The following is a 20,527-nucleotide window of genomic DNA, read 5'->3' as shown; positions in this document are numbered from 1 at the left end:
AATGGGTCCCAGTAAGTATTTGGGCAGGTAGACCACACTGAAGCTGGTGTTGCTTGTGAGTGTGTTTATATGCATAGTCATTAATCCCCAAGGGTACCTTAAGTCTTTGCTGCCTGCTTGCTCAGTTACATGGCTAACAGCTATTGTTTTCTGAGTTCTCATCAAGGTACTGTAAGAGGTAGCAAAACAGGTCAGAGTTTGAATGATTTTTTTCTTCTTAGAAAATCTCAGGTTTTTTTCAGAGTATGGGAATTTTTAAACATTTTCACCTGGTATTTTTAGAACAGCCAGGGAAGAAAATAAAGGAAGGTTCCTATGGTCTGTACTGAGATTGTGTCTAATAAAATATGTGTGGTCTTCTGAGAAATCATTTAAGAATCTTGGGAAGGATTTGAAAACCCTCATGGTATAGATTGACTGATGCACCTCTAATACTTTAATTTACAGGGCAGCTGTCCATATAAGTTACACTGTATGGTTTGATTTTGATGAGTCAAAGAAGTAAAATGATCTCTTGAACATCCTAGATAATTAGGATATATGGGAGCATTTTTTTTCCATTCACAAATGATTGATAGAATTGCTATACTGCTGAAAAAAACCCTTCTTACCCTTGAAATATCTTTCCTTTGTCTTGAGAGATCTGTAAATTTCCACCTCTCTATCCCCCCAAAAACATGCCTAACCTTACTGTTCGTGTTCAAAGAGCATCTGTAGCACAAATAATAGATACAGAACAGTCCTTCTGCAATGGGCAGAGGCCTGTGGGGTTTAGCTCAGTAATTAAAAAAATTAAGGTTACCTGGTGAGTTGGAAAAGTGAGAGGTCCCACAGAGGGCAGGACAGGGAAAAATTCTGTTCACTGCTCTCAGGCTTTGGAAACAAGTGGAAAAGAGCAACAGATCTGAGCAACCTGGTTAACTTCCAGCATGAGGAGTGTGGCATCATGAGGTGTACTAAGCCATAGCTGTGAGCATTGCTGAGCTGTTGACAGTGCTATGGGTGCCCTGAATGTCATATGCCAAAATCCAGCTATGAGTACTGATATGTCTGTGTGTGTGCACTGCTTGAAACTATAAAAAATTTGATTTGAACTGAGACTCACTGCCTTTCAGATGCAAACATGATATTAGATTTCCAAGGTCGAGATGACACATTTCACAGTAGTTTTCCTTTATATGAAATATAATTCCTGTGGGGAATCTTCCTTGGTTTTGATGACATATTTTTTCTATCAAACTATGTTTCATTAGTGCATAAAACCCAGAGGACACTTTAAAAAAATACAACTCCTGATGACGAGAAGAAGGAAACTCTAATATTGAGTGTTAGAGAGAATCTAAAGGTAGGGATTTTCGGAGATGGGAGTTTTTTATGATTGATATTTGCCATTTCTTTTGCTGTGCCTTTTTCTGCAATTTGTAGATTATTTTTTTCCTGGAGACTGTGGAACTTCTCAGAAGAGATCAACTACTCATCTCTTCTTGCCTCACCTCATTTCTCCATTCCTGTAGAACAAGTACATTTGAATGTTGCATTAAGCAACATGGCTGTTATCTGTTGTTCACGGCTGCTCTCTTCCCTGCCTGCACTGCATTCAGTGACCTCTTCAGCTGTGCTGGTTTTGAGAGCCTTTGCCTTGCTGTGATGGTTATTAGCACTGCTTGATGGCAGAGCCCCAGGGAGGTGCAGCCAATGCTGCCGGGGCTCCAGTGCTGTGGCTCCTGAGCTGGCCAGGCAGGTGGCCAGAGCTCTCCTCTGACAGCAGAATGGGAACTGCAGGAAACTCAGCCAGCAGTTTGGCTAGTGTTATGCATCTGCTCTTGGCTGTGTGCTTTTCATACCCCCGCTGCTGTGGCTTGGCTGGCAAGAGTTTGCGGTGTGCACCTGGCCTTGCTGCCTTTTGGACCTCGCTCCTTGCGGGAGGAATTATCTGGAAAAACAAGGAGGAGACTGTTATGTGATTCCATCTTCTCTTTGGAGGACAGAAACAAAACAATCCTAAAAAATCCTGAAATATTAATTTAGCTAATCAATTTTATGGTGACACATGAAAAGAGAAGCTGTATTTGTTCTTCTAATGACAGAAGTGAATTGCCTTGTGTCAATCAGGTACACATGACTGAAATCAGATGAAACAGGCTTTTTCTAGTGAGGAAAACCCCTGATATCTTATGAAAACACTGGAAACAACTATCTGAAGGGGATTTTTTGTTTTGTTTGGTTTGGTTTTTAGAGTTTTTTTCACTTGTCATCCTCAGAAGTGTGTCTGGAATGCACTAGTTGGCTAAGTGATTCATTGCAAATATATTATCTGGTGGACTTAGCACTTTTGTTCTTTAGTCATTAATTAAAAGACTTTGGATTTTTGAATATATTTACTATTTTCAACAATCTTATTTCAGAAAGCTATGCCTGTATTTTGTGTTAACTGCTGCTTCTGATCCACAGCTAGTCATTATTCATGGAGTATAATTGCTTTTCTAAAGTCACATGTGACTGTCTCCTTCCCTTGATTTGCGGACTTAGTCTTTCTGTAAAGAAGGGTAATGAGCTGTGATTAAAGATTGCTCCTGGTCACATGTTCATACATGAATACAGGAGAATGGTCAGTATTGGAGAGTATGTCTGCCTTAATACTGTACAGACATACATGAAAAGCATGATTGTGACCAAGTGAAAAAAAAAACCCAAAAATACAAATTTGCTGCTTGTCAGCTGCCTTTCACAGAGATACACTAGCAGAAAATTTGACCCAGCATTTTTGTATTATCTACAGAGTGCTATCAATCACAGGGAAATTTAAATCCTAATTATATTCCAATTAGAAAAAAAACATAACAAACTCAAACCCACATTTTTCATGAAAAGTCTTTGTTACTGATACTGCATTTTCAGTTTATTCAATTTATGTTGTTGTTAGTGATATACATCCACACTCACCATCACCATTTTTTTTTTCATTTGTGCCACTTAGCCAAGCTAATGTTAAACCCTATTTATCTTTTGCCAGGTGTCAACACTAGGACAAAACTTTTTTGGACAATTTCAGCAGGTGTTATTTACCAACGTCCTACAATAGAAATAGATGTAGGCAGGATATTGTTTTTTCTTACAGTGGAAAAATGTACATGATCATGATAGTAAATAGAAAGAGGGAAAAAAGATTATGTCTGTACTTATAGTTGGAATCTTATACAGAATGTGAGTTTAGATTCAGTCTTAGGACATGAAAGTAGCATTTTCACATGTGCAATGCAGCTTTGTTAAGAGTTTAGCATTTCATTCTCCTGCGATGCCACTGACCCCGAGCACGCTCAGGTTTCACATATCCTGAAAAGACAACTCTGTGTGTTACATCCCCATTTCATGATCTCAAACATTGCTTTCCTCCTCTTTTGCCTCTGGCTGCGGCAGCCTGCTCTCATCCTTAACATCAAAACCCATCAAGGGGACAATGATTCCCTTATTCTCTGGACATGGGGTCTTCTGCGACTCATGAGCCGCAGAGGAGAAGTTGCCTGAAGGAAATGCAGAGAGTGTTGTGAGGGAATAGAGGAATAACATGAGAGGAAATGGAGGATGGAGAAGGAAAACCAGAAGAATGACATAACCTGAGTTGCCCCACACTGCTGTTGGGGTGAATTCTGTACTTTCACCCTTGTCAAGGCATTTCTTGTGAAATTCCTTTAGTCATGTATGTCTTAATAACACAGCAGGCCAGCCATCATGAAGCTATCATTTTCATCACTGTTTGGAGTGGTCTAGTTTGAGAAAGCTTTTGCAGCAAGTCTAAAAATCTCACATTTTTGAAAATGGTTAATTCTGAAAGAGGCAGTGAAAATAATACTGTGACTCCTATTACATTTTAGTACTGGATAGTCACTTCCATAAGGCTATAAAAGGCTCATGAAAAAACAAGTTCAGAATTCAGAGGCAAAGGGCATGAAGTACTAAGGATAAGTCTACAGGGCTTTCAACTCAGCTTATATTCATAGACATGTTTGGTGCAGGTTGAACGCTGAGACATCAATATTTTTGAACATTTTTTTTTTCTGTTGGAATCCAGTATATAAACGTGAAGTAAAGAAACCAAGCAGATAAAATAAGAATTTCATCATATCACTAAAAATGGATCAGGGCTTGCTACAAGACAAGTTTCCAATGTTACATGAGATGAAATTCTTTGTCAAAAAGATGGTTGAAATAGATTTTATACCTAAAGGATGACTTTGCAAACTCTTGAAAATATTGAGTTTCAATTAGCATTTTAGGAATAGCTGGCTTTGATTTAAAGAAAATACAAGGGAAAAAACATTATAGACATTATAGGTGATTGAAGTTGCTTTTGTAGTGGGAGGGAAGATATGATAAATAGTGTTATGTTCAATATTTCTTACTCTTGTTGAAATGGTCCTGGGGTGCATTAGGCACAGCATTGCCAACCATTTAAGGGAGGTGATTGTCCCAGTCTGCTCTACTAGTGTGGCTTCACCTTGAGTATTGTGTGCAGTTTTGGGCACCACAATATAGGAAAGATATTAAGCTGTTATAGAGTGTCCAAAGGAGGGCAACAAAGATGGTGAAGGGCCTTGAGGGGAAACCATACAAGGAGCAGCTGAGGGCTCTTGGTCTGTTTATCCTGGAGAAGAGGAGACTGAGGGGAGACCTCACTGTAGTCACAACTTCCTTACGAGGGGAAGAAGAGGGACAGGCACTGACCTCTTCTCTGAGGTAACCAGTGACAGAACATAAGGGAATGACCCGAAGTTGTGTCAGGGGAGGTTTAGGTTCGATATTAGGAAAAGGTTCTTCTCCCAGAGGGTGGTTAGCACTGGAACAGTCTCCCCAGGGAAGTGGGCACAGTACCAAACCTGAGAGAGTTCAAGAAGCGTTTGGACAATGCTCTCAGGCACATGGTGTGATTCTTGGGCTGCTCTGTGCAGGACCAGAAGTTGTTATTTGATGACTTTGTGGGTCCCTCCCAACTCAGGCTATTCTACGATTCTATCTATGATCACTGACCTGGTTCAGAAGTAGATGTGTGTGAAAATAGGACTGATTTCTTGCCCCCTGCAAAGTTGATGGAAGTTTTGCCACAAACATCAGCGGAGTTGAAATTTCAGGCACTTTTCCTGTCTGAAATTGCTCATAATGGAATGTCCCTTTGCTGCAAGTGCAGATATAAATGAATATGCTTCATGACTAGTTCTGCTGGACTGAGGCTTTTTCAGGTTTGGTGCCTATATTCCTATGCAATGTTACATTTGACAACCAAAAACAAGCCAAAATTTGATTAACAGAGAAATTAGACTTTTAAAAATAAAAATAAGAATTGGATTTAGATAAATAAATGGCTTTAGATGAATCTTTTATTTAATGGAAGATTTTCCCTAGGAATTTGATTCATGTAAATTAAGTCTCGAAGCTTTTATAAAATGACAACTTCTGTCTTTCACATACCCATGAAGAGAACATGCACACACAAAGAGGTTTCAGTAGGCTGTATAAATATTAATTTAGATAACCTACACGAAAGCAAAAATATTTTTGCAATTTTCCATTTTTTTTCCTTTAAAACAGCTGTTGTATACAAATGAATAAGTCTATTTCAATACCTAGGATGCATCCAGTGCATCTAGCTGTGCAACACACAGCGATTTCCAGGGAATGCTGTGAAAGTTGGAAGCAGAAGAATGGTTATGGAAAAATGACTTCTGATTCTCTCAGAGTTGCTGTTGTTTTTCCCTTTGTTAGTCAAATTGTGTTTCTCTTGCCTTTACTGTGCTTTGGATGCATGTTGCTAAGAACTGCCATATCTGCTGAAATTCAGTTTTACCACTTGTACTACCAGGGGCTTTTTATCTCCATCTCACTATGACATTACATCAGCATTTTGCATGTGTTCCCCCCATACTTCCCCAGCTTAAAGATGTGCTCTTTTAGACTTTTTTCTGTGTGACTTTAACAATGTTCTGTTCACATTTCCTTGGATAGACCCAACAATTGCTTGTTGACCCATTTTAACCCCTTTTGAGCATCATCTTCAAAGTGTAACTGTCCTTGACAATGAAAGAGACCTTCCTATTGTCTGGTCCTTCCAGGCAATCTTTAGCATTGAGTTAAATGGCTTTCAGATGGAGGAGTTGGCTGGAAGGAAGGAGACAAAGTGGTCTGTTGTTTCTGAGTGACTTTGCTAGAGTTTCCCTTTTTTCTTTTAGAATAGTGCATTTCTATAGAAGATGACAGACGTTTTGACAGGTGCAATATGCTTTGAACTGTTGTGTTAGATAATTCTTTTGTCTTGGTTTTTCCCAGCAGAGTGGTACATCTCCTTAGGATGCTGATATGCATATTGTTTGCTTTTCATTTAGTGTGGTGAAGCCTTCCATCCTCCTTTTCTCTCTCCTTCTCTAACTTTTTTAGTGGCTCTTTGCATATATGTAGCTAACCCAGATGGGAAGGCGGAGTGACCATGACTTAAACCTCTCTCTCCAAACTTTTGATCATGATAACTAACACTTACAACTCAGAAAATTGTAATGGTAATAGAGAGCTGGTAAAGACACACAAAAGCGAATAAAATCATGTTATAATCTCATTTCTGACTGCAATGAACTATGCGTAAAAAACATGGTTTAAGGGTTCTTACTTCAAAGCAGGAAAGATTTAGCTTTGTTATCTGAGCATTGGCCTAGATGAAAACAAACTGTAGTTCCATCACATAATCAAAACTGGTCTGAGGGGAAAAGAAGAACTCCAAGCTAAAGTTTTGATACTTATAAAATGTTTTGTCCTGCTTCTAGTAAGGATGTTTTATTTCTTTCTTAATATTCTTAAAATTACCACAGAAAGTATTTCACAAGCAGGTGGATTCGTTTATTTGGAGTGTGTAGAGCATGTTGTATGTTTGTGGTCAATGTTTTTGAAGTGTCAGCTCTGAGGGGTTTTAGTCCTGTTATGAGTTATTGTATTGTAAATAGCAGCACTGGTAAACTGGTCATGCAGAGAAGATGTCGGGATTTGTGCCTGATACTATCTTTCTATCTCAGTTTTTGCTTCTGCCTGCCTGCCTGTTTTTGACTTAAACAGACTTTTTTACTATTACCTTTGATGTTTTCTCTTTAGTTTCTGAGTTAACATCCCTTCTTTTGGTGGCCTGAGTATGACTCATTCATTGTGTCATGAATGACATCCGTGTTACTGAAAGACAATCTGACCCTGAAAAATTGAAAACAAGATCTTCTTTTGCAGTTGCTTCACATGGCACAAAACTCAGTGGGGAAGAGAGATTTAAAGGCTGCCAATCAAACAGAGGAATGGACAACATAATTTACTGTAACAGGGAGAGGTGACTTGGAAAGCTTTGCTTTATGAATCTTTCCAGAACATCTGAGAACTCAGTTTAATAGCTCATAGAATACATTTTTAAAATATTTATACTGAGATTTTTTAAAATCAGGGACTAGCAGCTAAATCTCTGTAAACCATAGTTGGGTGACCTGGTGACCTGATTTCTTAAAATGGTAGAAACCCATCAAACTGTTTTTCACATTCATCTGCTCCATTCTGAGGAATACCTTATAGTAGCTTACTCTAGCATTTTAGCCTACAAGGCAATTTTAAAATTGTATGTGTTATTATGGTATATAGTGGGTAATCTTGCATTAAAAAAATATAAGTACTTCTTCTAAATTATAACATTTATGAGAAGTTTCGACTGGTGCTTGTGATACTCCAAAGAGTGAATAGGTATATTTGTCTCTTTACTGGTAGATGCCTCAGCGCTACAAAGTGTCCTACAGCAGTACTTTAGCATGTGAGATCATGGATCTGAAACAGGTGGCCAAAACATTGTTTGAAATGCTGTTTGCTACCATAGAAGAGCTCTGGTAATTGTTATACTTGACTATAAAAGTGCTTCTTTGGAATCAGTGACTTTTCCCATCTCTAGAGTTACTTTATTTTCAAGTAATTCTTGTTTATGTTGTAACTCCTGCTTTTGTAAGTCAGTCATGCAAACAAGATACAGAATCTCTTAATTTTATTAACTATTCTTCTTAGCTGAATACACAGTATTTTTACCATCTCTGTTCTATGCTTACCTGTTACTACTAGTCTCTTGCTGTAGATTTATTCAGTTATCAGACTGATAACTGGTTGAAACTCCTTATCTCAAAACAGTAGAAAATATATTTACAACACTGGAAATTTCCAAACCGATTTTTGTTAGTTATATGCTGTAGGCAGCTGAAAGCAGGTTCTTATGAAGACTGTTGGATGGTCTTAACAAGAGGCCTATTTACTGACACCATCTCTAATTGGTATGTGTTATAAAAAGCTCTCGCCTTAAGAGATCTGATATTGTTCAGGGAAGAACCAAGCGGATCCAATGTTAAATTGCTTCAGGCTCTTTTGCAAAGTAGGGCATTTCTGAAGCTGGGAGAATTTTGCCAAGGGACTCATAGGGCATGAATTTCTTGGGATGATGTGCATCACATTCAGTTTTATGGTTTCCCTTTCACTGTTTGAGGATATTGCATAGCTGAATAGATTGAAGGGGAACCCACGCCTTTTTCACAGGAGTCTAGTGTAAGCATGGCAGAGTCCTTGCTATGGTCATCACTGAGATGATTATTTATTGCTTGATCAGTATCTGAAATTTCTATAGGGTTCTCATCAACAAAATGAGGTGGTTGCTCTTTTGATGAGGTCTAGTAGGAAAATATTCCAGTTCTCACAGGCTGCTGATGTCTCAAAATATGTCCACTGTAACAATTCATAGGCTATACAAACTTCATGGTTGTCAAGTGTTCTGCTTGCCCTTGCCATATAGACGTCATGGTTGTCACTGGAGATAGAGCGCTGTACCTTCTGCTTCAAACACACTGGCTCCTACTGTCAGCCCTGGTATCATGTTGTGAGCATGGGGAGACTATGCAAATTGGATAACATAATGCTGCTCATATGGGAGCTGACTGTGCTAATTCCCACGTTAATCCTGTGAGTGAATGCAATATGAACAAGACACTCACCCCCAAGGCTGGCTAGGGTCAAGCCGTGTGTTCCCACCACTGAGAAAAGCAGTGGCTGCTCTTCAGGTAATCAAGTGGGCTCTTGAGTTCTCACTAAAGGTGCACCTACCACCTGATACCACTTTTCATTATCCTAGAAGACTTGAGTGTGGAATAATCTGTGAGGAATCCACTGATGAAGAGATATTTAAAAGCAGCTGTGAAACTTTCTGTCAATTTGCTAAAATTTGGATCACACCACTAACAAGAAAGCCATGCTGGGCATGTTCTTTTCCACAGGAATCATTTTACCTGTCTGGCCAAATGACACTAGATTAAGGCAGGCTTTATTATAGTGACAGTGCCTGAGAAATAGCACCTTTTTCCCCGTTTGGTGTTCAGGAACCATTCCATGCTCATAGGGCAGGAAAGGAACTACTACCAACTCAGACGGTTGATGACAGTTTTAAGTCCCTTTCAGCTGAAATAATTCTATTCTATTCTATTCTATTCTATTCTATTCTATTCTATTCTAAATTCCCCACAGATAGGAGTAATTTGTCAGACCAGCTCTAGAGCACTGAGTTAAGCAATAGGTGAGAGCATCAGGGTTGTGCCTGACAGCTGCTTTCTGGTCAAAACATTTGATATCTCCTTGCTTTATGAAACTTTGAATACCATCACCTGAATGTATTTTTGTTTGAACTTTAATCTAATGGAAGTGTTTCATATCTTTTTGCATTCTTTGGTCCCATGAGTGAGATGATACTCTTAACATCCAAATTTAGTAGATGAAAAGAGGCCTTTAATGAACTTGGAGATGTTCGTTCATACACAGGTTCTTCTTCATCCCAGCAAAAAATGACATATCTAACAAGGCAGTCATACCTTTTAGGTATGTTTTTCTGCTGATTCCTGCTCATAAAACCTGTGACATACTAGCAGAGACTATAGAACTTTGTGAGTGCATTCTTCACCAAGGTTTAAAATCAATGAACAAAATTTCAAAGTTAAGTCTCTAAGTCCACATTTATTTATTCAAGTTTTTACTGTAAACATGTTAGGATGCTATAAAATTAAAAGCAATAAGGAAAATCCCATTAAAGGGCATGAAATTGTAGGAATCAAAATCTACTATAGTTAGTAGAGTGTTTTGGCCAACAAAGTACACTTATGTGACTAGATTCAAACAAAAGGGTCAACACATAAGTTTTCATCCTCATTATTATGTAAGTCAGCATAAAACTCTCTTATCAATTGTCTTAGTTCAGTACTGATTTATTTGATGCTGCTGAGATAAGGTAAAACTGTTAAAATGTCCTTGTAGCCCTGTATCCAAACATGCAAGTCAAAAGTTTATCCCTTTTTCTAGGTATGGTTAGTCTCAGATGTTATACTCTGCAATCTTTTATTTGTTGTTTTCTAAATAGTTAATGAAATTGAGTGTGTAAATTAATAGCTACAATAAATAACTGCAATATTCTGTTCCATAGCTATAAAAAGTTTACCTATGCATTGACTTATATTTTCCAATTAGTGAAGAGAATTCTGAGAATTAATTGCCTCTGATCTCTTCTTTCTATCATAATGATGATGTTTAACCATTAAGATTTTTCATTTACGGATGATTTCCCTCATATAAGAATTAAGGATGAACTGAAAGAGATGATGCACAAAGTCTAAGCAAAGTTACTTTGAATCTGACTGAAATATTTTATGTGGGATTTAGATAGTTTCTAAAATGTTTCCGAATGACTTTGCATTTTTTACTTGGGCTGACTGAAAATGTTTTCCAATGTTTTCCAAAATCATACTGATTTTATTATTTTAACCAAGAATTCCAAAGTGATTTTTTTTTCTCTTCAAGTATGTACTTTGTTCCAGGTTCTCTTACTTATCTTTATTTTATAATTTATTTTATGATACAACATAGAAAAAGAAATGGAAAGATGAAATATCACTGTGAAATATTTAATAATGTCAAAACAAGGCACATCATTGTATGGATCTCTGCAATAAATTTTTTTGATTCTGCTTTCATGGGAAATATCAACATAACATATTTTAATTTAGAAGCATAGGAGATGCTGCCCATCACTTTTCCTGTATGTATTTCTTTTCAGGTTTCTCAGACTTGAATATGATATAGAAAACCAATAAACAAGCAGTTGCTGCTTTCTCTTTGTTCCACTGAGTTCAGTTTATGTGTATGGATTACAGTTTCAGGATTTTTTGGTCTTCTTGCTTGACTGAGAATTGAAATCAATTCTCAGCTGGGTTTTAACCTTACTGTTTGAAGTCTTAAGGGTGATCAATAGCATTAGTAGGGTAACTGATAGGTAAATTGAAGGAAAGAAGTTCTTACTATTTAACTGAGAATCATATTAATGATATCATTCATTTCAATGAATGCTGGTCTGGATCACTTGATCCTGGAACAAGACTGTTACGACCCACCTTTGAAGGTGAGGGTAACTGAGGTTCTTCTTAATTGATCCCTTGGGTGGATTAGAGTGAAATGGCACTGAATGATTAATGATGTATATATTATTATCTATAGTAATATAACAATGTAAAAACATGAAAATAACACTTAAGAAAATGTATAAGGAAAAGAAAGAGGAAGAAAGGATAAGAGTAGAAAGACGTCACCGCCCGTTAATCCAATGATGTGACTTGATTGTTACCATTTCAATGCCTGTTGGTTGAAGTGATGGTCACAGTCTTGATCCATTACGGGTGGGGGAAGCCCATGAAACATAGATTTCAATGTTTCAATATGTTAAAGTTCAGGTGGAACAGCCAGGTACCTCCCCTGGGCTGTGGGAGTTTTACACTGATGCAACACGGTGAATCTGTTGCATCTGTTATTCCCTTCTATAGTCTGTCTGGTCAAGGAGAACACCTTAGTGGCTGAGGATGTAAGATCATTAATGTTATTTAGGAACAGATATTTGTATTCATTCTAACTGTCATTGCTTATTGGCAAGGCTCATAAATTGGAAATTCTGAACCTGGGGACTCCTCCTTCCTCCAGAACTGCTGAAATGCCAACCTGTGATTCATATTCTCAAGGACCAGTGCTTTCCTTGGTTGTGTATATGCTAATGGCATCATGAAGATGTATGAGTGTTACTCAGAAAGCAGACACTTGTGCCTCTCCTATGGTGATGAGTTGCCTCTTTTATGGTACCATCACAGTTTCTAGTTCCCAGGCATCAGTTCATTACATTAACTTCAGACATTTTTCCTCAGATTTCCCACAGCCTTACTCTCTTCCTCCTCTAAAATGTATTATATTGTCTTGAGATGTATTTTGAGAGTTTTTGCTGTTATGTACACTGTGAGAGAAACTGAACTAATCATGGTATAGTCAAATTTGCAAAGAGGAAATCTGCCTTTGGTAAAGTAAACTGAAGCACAGGCAGACAGACTGCACATGTAACAAGTAAAGGTAGGACATAATGTACAGTTGCTAATGAATTGTTTCAGAGCAATGTGCAACTTGAAAAATCAACACCTAAATGGTGAGCTGTCTTTCTCTGTCCCAGCATTGTTCTGTCTTGGAGGTATGATGCATAGTTCTGGAGGAAATGCAGATGACATTAATTAGCACACAGCTTTTCAGCTTCCCTTATGAACGTCATGCACTTTTCTGGACATAATACAGATGAGAATATAGATCTTGTGCAAGCTTTGAAAAAAATGTTTCTTAAATGGTTTTCATCTTGATAGCTTTAAGGTAGTTTCCTACATCAAGATGAAGATTTCTGAAGATGAAATGTTTGACTTATGGCCCCATTTCAAAATATAGAGATTACTGTAAGTTATTGTTGTGCAAGACAAGGAATTACATCGATCATCTGTTGTTCAATTTAGTTTTAATTTTTCCGATGGATGAATGTTGAAAACAGCCCTAGTTAATTTCTACATGTCAGCATTCCAGTAAAATGCTGATTCCAGTAAAATTCTCTAGTACTTGCTGATTTGGATAAGATCAGGGTTGGATGTCCCAAAGTTATATCTATATTTATATTTTAATTATATGCAGGGAAGGAAGGGAATCCAAGATTTGTATTTTCCATAGCTGGCAAAACACAGATTATTTTTAAAATACCTGGTTTGAACAGAGTTTCTTCTTGAACTGGCTCTATATGAGCAGGGCTAGTTTTGTTCCCAAATCATGGGGGACAGTGCAGCACAGTATGTTTACAGTGTGTAGAAGCCTGTTTCACTACCTGAAAAGGGTCTCTGGTTACACATACAGACTTGATCCTTCACCTCTGCCACTTCTGACTACATCATCATCTACTTACTGAATGACCCAGTTCAGCCAAGGACTGACACTTGCCAAAGTGGCTAGGGATTTCCAAATCTAGGCCATACTTCTTTGCAATTATTTTTCTTTATAGTTTTATTTTAACTTGTTAGCTTCAAGATTGCTCCTCTAGCAGAGAAGCAACTGGTATCATTATTATATAGTCCTATGGCTTGTCAGTCATAGGATGTTTTCCAATCCTATTATATTTTGCTTATAATGAGACAATGACAATGTTTCTTTTAGATGTACTAGGAATTTTAATGCATAAAGAAAATCGAGCCAATCTGTTTAATGGGGAGTGAGAAGTTATTTTCTTCCTAGTTTCTTATTACTCTACTGCTTTAATTCCTGGCAGCATTGCATTAATGTTAAGCACTGGTCCCCAGCACCAAGTGGCAATTTATCATCTATCTTGGCAGGCTTCCTGCTTCATCCTGCACCTGCCTCCTTGAAAGAAAACAAGACATCAGATACTTATTCAAATAATGCAGTAGCTGATCAGCAGAGTATCTACACAATGGTAAGTTATCCATGATAAAAGGACAACTTTTTCATGCATTATATGTGACATATGTGTCCTTTCTCTTAAGATTTATGACATTCATGACGGTTACTATTGTTACTATAATCGAATCTTTTACAGCCTAGCTGCAAAGGTTCAACTTATTGTCAATAGATTTCTATATGAGTCAATCATGCAATTTCATAAATGCTTTGAAACACCTGCACTCTCCTTGGAAGTGCAGAAATAGCAGTATCATGATCTCATCTTTCAAGTCATGAAACTACTGTGTCTTAGTAATTCTCTATTTGGCAAACAAAGTGAGAGAAGAGTCAAAACTATGTGTTCATTTGCATTTGTTCCATATGATGCATACATCTGTTACATATATATGTGTGTATATATATATATGTATTTGCACCCACATATATAAGTGTGGGTGTGTATATACGTAAACTTTCTGAAGAACAGATTATAGCCTTAACGCACAAATAAAGATATTAAAGGAAAGCTGTACCTGTGAGTCAGGATGTGAAGAGAATGGCAGGAACTATTCATAAAAAGGATACATAAAATCTTATTCACAAATATGACAGGAAAGGTCATGTGTTTTACCAGGAATTTACATTTTACAAGCCTCACTGGGAACAAAATTCATAACTGCTAGAATGCAGGATGTCATGTTCCTGCTGGCATGGAAAGTGTTTTTTCTTTCTCAAAGCATTAATTAGCCTGATGTGTGGAAACCAGTTCTATGTGGTGCCACTGATCCCCTGAGACTGTCTTCTGGGCTTCTCTGGGCCTCACTTCCCACCTGTAAAATGATTAAACATAGCCCTTCCCTCTACACTGTCTGTATGTGTAGTTATCAAAGACACACACAGGCACCAGTTAGGTTCTTGTATTTGGCCCAGAGCATTTAGAATATTAGAACAATGCAGTTGCATATGGCAGCATGGTGATTGGTAAAACCAACTTATGTTCCATTAACGAATATTGTACTATCTATGATTGTTAAGAATCCATATCAACAACTCACTGTGTTAGGAGCTGTAATTAAGGATAATTCTTTCTTGAGAGCTCTCAATTTAATGAGAAAAACAAAGAGGGGGTAGAAACACTCAGTAAAAATGGAGCAGTTAAAGAAAAATGACAAGAGTATGAGAATTTGTAGACAAGTGGTGTAGGTGAAGAGGTACTGTGTACCTTGTACAGTGAATGTGTACCATGCAGAGCTGCTCAGACCATTAAAAGACAAAATGCTTCTTTCAGGTGCCCATCTCAAAGCAGAAACTTGAATTTAGGAAGCCCTGTGCCAAGCAAATGCCCTGGGTTTGGGAAATGGCCCATCTCCCTCTTTCCTCTCAGATCTTCCCCAAGGGAAGATTTTCTCATTTTCTGCAAAACTAATTCTATAGATATTGCATAAAAGGGTTTCTAATTCATCGTGGAGTGCTGAGCATTGGAAATATTTGCTGCCTCATGAAGACCCGCAGATCTGGTTCTGCCTTTATCCCCAGGGTTGTGAGATGGTGCCTGTATATTTGGCAGGCTTCTTGGAAGATTTTTTCCTCTTGTAGTGCTTGCAGTGGTGCAGCAGTGCCAAAAAGCTTATGGAAACCTGTCTTGCTGTTGCAACATGAGAGTTTTTCTGGTATATTGAATATGAGCCTTTTTATTGCTACTCCATTTTGACCACCAAATTGATTTTAATTTTCCCAGCCTGGAATTTTACTACATTAGTGTGACCGTGATGTTTGACAGAGGCCACTTTTCCCCCCAAGAGAGCAGAAAAGAAAGAGAAAACCAAAATATGTAGGTCAGAATCACAGAATATTCTGAGTTGGAGGGGACTCCGAAGGCTCATTGAGTCCAGCTCTTAAGTGAATGGCCAATACAGGGATCAAACCCCCAGCCTTGGTGTTATTAGTACCATGCTCTAACCAAAGGAGCTAATCTCAATTGCACAGTAACAGTACTCTTAACTTCTGAAACCATCCTTTAAAAAGAGCCAGGGTGAAGGACTGTGGACTCCTGGAAGCTGACAGACAGCACCAATACAATACTTAGACAGAACCACCAAAGTTCATGTGTTTCCTGGGTGGTAATGCATAGGGATTTTTTATTGTTTTCCTGTTCTTCCCATAGCTCTGGAACAGCTCAGTAACAGGGGGCAGGTTTGGTAGCAAAGGCTTTCTGTAGCATATCATTCCCTCACAAATCACACTCCATTCCTCACAGTGTGACCTAAGTCTGTGCTGCTCTTGCTCAGTGCTTTACAGCTGGGGCCGACCTGGGGACTTGATTCTAGCTGTTGGACCTCAGAATTGAGAAGAAAGAACTACTGGAAATGCTCATGGACTTTTTTTTTTTTGGCTTACTGTATATGTGGCTATTTGATTTCTCAAGTTTTCTTATATTTTTGGATACCCTAATATTTCTAATGAGTCCTCGTGTGCAACTGCTTAGTAAATACCAGCCTTAATGCTTATGACTTAGAAGCTTTGTTCAATAGCCACAAAGGCAGAATAAATGTTTAAAGCTTTGTGTATCCGGTTGCTTGGGCAAGTTGCCTTACTTAGCAAATGCAAAGATATTAAATTTCTATTCAGATGATTAAAAAAGAGCTTCTTCATGTTTTACCGCATGACTTGCTCAGTTTACGGTGCATTAGGTGTTTACTATAGTGATATTAAAATGGCACCTTCTCTATTGCCTTCTCTTCTCCTTTGTAACAGATGTTCCTTCAGAAGGACTTGCTGATCACTTGTGTCTCCAATAGCACCTAACAATATTTCATTTAAAAAAAAAGTAATATGTATGCTTGCCTTTATTTTGCCAAGTTTTGATTTCTAAAGGTAACAGCTAGTGTCAGGTTTCTCAAACTGCTCCTTTTATTTCTTTTTTTTCAGTTGAAACAGTGTGCTGTGTCAGCAAAACCCACAGCTCACTGCCACACTCTCTTTTGTGTGGCAGTCGTTTGACACATGAAACTAGCAGCTGCTCTTAAAGGACCCTGCAAATTAACCGTATTAGTGATACAAAACACGGAGGGGTTCTTTTCCACGACAGTGGGAAGCTTTCCTAACTACATTTAATTCAGGGGTAAACCTTTACTACCATAATTAAAAAGAGGAGTGAAATAGGAGAGTGTGTTGCATACAACAGGATTGCTAACACCGAAGACATGGGATGAGAAGGGATCAGAATAGCCTGTGCAGGGGTTATAGGCTCAGTTCTTCCACCTGAGCTGTAGCTGCGTGCACTTTTTGAGAGTAAGTGACAGTGTTCTCTGCCTGCTGTCACTGCAGATATTTGTGTTTTATTCAGCTCATACACACGATTGTCACCAGTATGAGAGCCTTTGGGAAGAATGTGATGATGCTGAAAACAGTCTTGCATCCCTTGGGGCACTCCTGTTTTTTCAGTGAAGTTGCACAGGACCTGTGGGCCTGCATGGTCTATAAGCAGGTGCAATCCATGCAATGCCCTGGATCTGACAGACTGAAATAAAACCTAGCAACCATCACTTGGAAAATTATTTTGTTGGGAGTTTTTTTCCAAAAGTTTATCCAAACCCGGAAAAGGTAACTTTCAATGATTTTGGCAATTTTGGGGTGGGAATTGTTGTATTTGTCTGAGGAGAAAAAAAAGACCCCAAAAGGTGAGCCAGGCAGGTCTTTCTATTGGGAGGAATTTTTTTAAGCATAAGATGCAGCTTTTTATGGTTGAGTTTCTGTGAGGAAAACTCACCGTGGTTTAAGTCAGTGCTGTCCAATCTGTGCTTCAGCAATCTCTGGGCAGTGAGCTGAGGCAGCATGGCCTGAGGAGAGGAAGCAATCTGGAGATCATTTTCCAGAGGAGAAAAAGCAAATCCAGAGCATGTGTACCAGAGAGTCAAACTACCACTAGGAAGTTATGGCTGCCCATTTCCACTGCGAAAACTTCCTTCTGTAGCAGGATCCAGACTTCTCCTCTGTGCTTAGATCTGGACCAGACTAACACAGATGGTGAGAAGAACTTCCTGTAGTCCAAAAGGAAAAATGCTGCAGAGTCCTCAAAACTTACAAACGACTTGGCTATTGCCAATCTCTTTTATCCTGCAGATTCACAGGTTTCATTGCATCCATGGGCAGTGGGCTAGAGCTTCAAAGCAGCAGCTGGATCATGCTACCAGAACCACAAATGTGTCCCATACCAGAGATAAATGGGCTTAAGGTAAGAGTCCTTCCTTAAGTAACTCCAAATCAGTGTGAAAGTTTTGACAAATATTACAGATTTTGAGTGAAAATGGGAGAAAGCAGAGAATTCATTACTATATTGTGCATTGTTTTTAGAAAGTGCTACTCCTCCAGAATGAAAGCCTAAGGAGGATAAGTCTTGTTCTGTGTTCTTCAGAATATTGAAAAATGTTAAAGATCCATAATAAATTTTTAAAAATATGTATGAGAATTAATTTGTCCCTATTCTACCGATCTTCTACTGGAGAAGATATTCTGTTGTTTCAGTTATCTTATGGGCTGGATGTCTAATTTTGATAAATATTTACTGATCCAGTGTTTAATCAGAGAACATAGGGGGTTTAGTTCCTGAGGCTCCCAGCAACCTCTCATTTTAAGGTGTATGGGACATTCATCTTTCATCAGAAGTGCATGAAGTAGTTTGTTAATTTGTAGTAGAAGATTTTTGTCAACCTGACATATTTAACTTGGCTCTTTCATATGAATGATGCCAATCATACAACATTCAATTGAAAAATGCCTGCCAAAGGTCTATTTCATAAGCGTAGCTTGCGAGTATGGCATGTATGGCATGAACTTGTGTCAGCAGAGGTTTAGGTTGGATATTAGGAAAAGATTCTTCACCCATAGCATGTCTGGACACTGGAACAGGCTCCCCAGGGAAATGGTCACAACACCAAGCCTGACAAAGTTCAAGAAGTGTTTGGACAATACTCTCAGGCACATGGTGGGATTCTTGGGGCTGCTCTGTGCTGGAGCAGGGGTTGGACTTCGGTGATCTTTGTGGGTCCATCCTAACTCAGGTTATTCTATGATTCTATGATTCTAAGTACTGGGTAAAGCCAAGGTGTTCTTACGAAGAACTTTACATTTACAAGGGAAATGGTGTAGCCCCCTCATGAGATCCCAGCAAAGCTTCTCTCCTAGTAGTATGAGCAGCACCAATCCAGGGGCAGATCCCAAAGGACTGACAACCTTTACACACTGGAATTGGAAAATACTGGGTTTTAGGGCTACACTGTCTTCCACAAAAAGGTCCAAGTGCAGCCTAAGAAAAACCCTGTGAGATGCTTCAGACAGTGTCAATAGGCCCCATTGGCCTGGAAAGTGCTGGATGTCTGGAACAAGAAGAAACTGGTTTAAACCATAAATAGGACCAGATCCTCTAAATCAGCAGAGGTCCTTGGAACATGTCAGTGTTAATGTTACCAATAAGGAGGCTGAGGGGAGCTTGTGATGTGCTTTTCAGGTGAGGGTCAGTGACTAGAGAGCACCATGTTTGATTGGGACTCTGAAAATAACTCTGCTCATTTTCCAGAAAGATCTGAGAGGAGGCTACCTTCCTATACTGAACAAGCTTGCAAATCAGTTTTTAAAGCTGAAGCAGTCCCTTAAAATAGCAATTTCATTGTGTGTTGATATATAAAAATTGCAAATTCTGGCTGCTTTTTCCAGTTAAGAACAGTGTAGTGATGTTTTTTCTGTTTCTCACTGATGGAATTGCAGAAGGAATGAACAATACGCAGGTTTGGCCTCATCCAGAAGCAATGCAAATCAGCAGTTTTTCCTTTGTCTTCAGTGGCCTTTTATATGGCCATTAGTACTTTTTTGGCAAATGAGATACAAATTAAACAATTCATACAAATGAACACACAATTTAAAGTTTAGATTGGCTTTAGTGCACTAGTATCTGAAGTAACCATGCAAATCATGAACCAGATATTCAACTGGAATGTCAATGGATAAACAATTTGCAAATCTGAAAATACTTGAAAGCATTTGTGATTAGATATGAATAATTTACAAGTTGAGTACTTTCCCAGTCTGCCCACAACTATCCAAGGAGAAATATAGGTGAAATTAAGCAAATATATTTCTTGCTAACTGCAGATTATTTTTTCAGTAATTTTAAGTGAGGCCAGCCACTGTTAAGTGCTTTTATTTAGTAATAGAAAAAAATGCAGGAGCCCTCCGGTGGTCAAAATAAACCTCTCCAGTTAAGTCGTATTCCTTACAATGCTAAGGAATTCAGCTCATAAAAAGCTTTATTCTTGTTAGTGTATTAATTGCAAGCTATTTTAAAGATATTTTTAAATCATTAGCATTTCTGTCATTCTGCAAGCCAATTGTTTTGAAAATTTCCACATCAAAATCAAGAAAAGCCATCAGCACTAAAACCAAGTAAGTTAATGAATGGTAGAAAAAGAGATTACCTGAATTCCCAATGTTGTGTGCTACATATCCTACCTGAGCATGAAGGGAGTCTAACATTAGCAGAAAAAGTTCCACAGGCATATATGTCACAGAGCAGTGAGGTCTTCATCCATGCCTGGAGACTTCAGATATTGCACAAAGCAAATAACTGCTGATAACAGTACTTTGGCATATATTTGACAATGAAGAGAATGACCCTTGGGGCAGTGTGGCTGTGAACTGGGACTCTGACGAT

The 20,527-nt window shown here is 38.4% G+C and overlaps 1 long non-coding RNA gene across 1 annotated transcript; it reads right to left on the bottom strand.

Annotated features, from left to right (window-relative positions):
- Window positions 1-14,568: 14,568 nt before the first annotated feature.
- Window positions 14,569-20,316, bottom strand: LOC108641028. The gene is made up of 3 exons (XR_001921684.1): window positions 20,292-20,316; window positions 17,591-17,660; window positions 14,569-14,651 (listed from the first exon to the last, which is right to left on the bottom strand). It is a non-coding gene; the product is annotated as an uncharacterized LOC108641028 (long non-coding RNA).
- Window positions 20,317-20,527: the final 211 nt, after the last annotated feature.

This window comes from Manacus vitellinus, unplaced genomic scaffold, assembly GCF_001715985.3.
Source record: "Manacus vitellinus isolate BGI_N305 unplaced genomic scaffold, ASM171598v3 scaffold_5_pilon, whole genome shotgun sequence".
NCBI lineage: Eukaryota > Metazoa > Chordata > Aves > Passeriformes > Pipridae > Manacus > Manacus vitellinus.
This window is presented reverse-complemented; position numbering and strand designations above follow the sequence as displayed.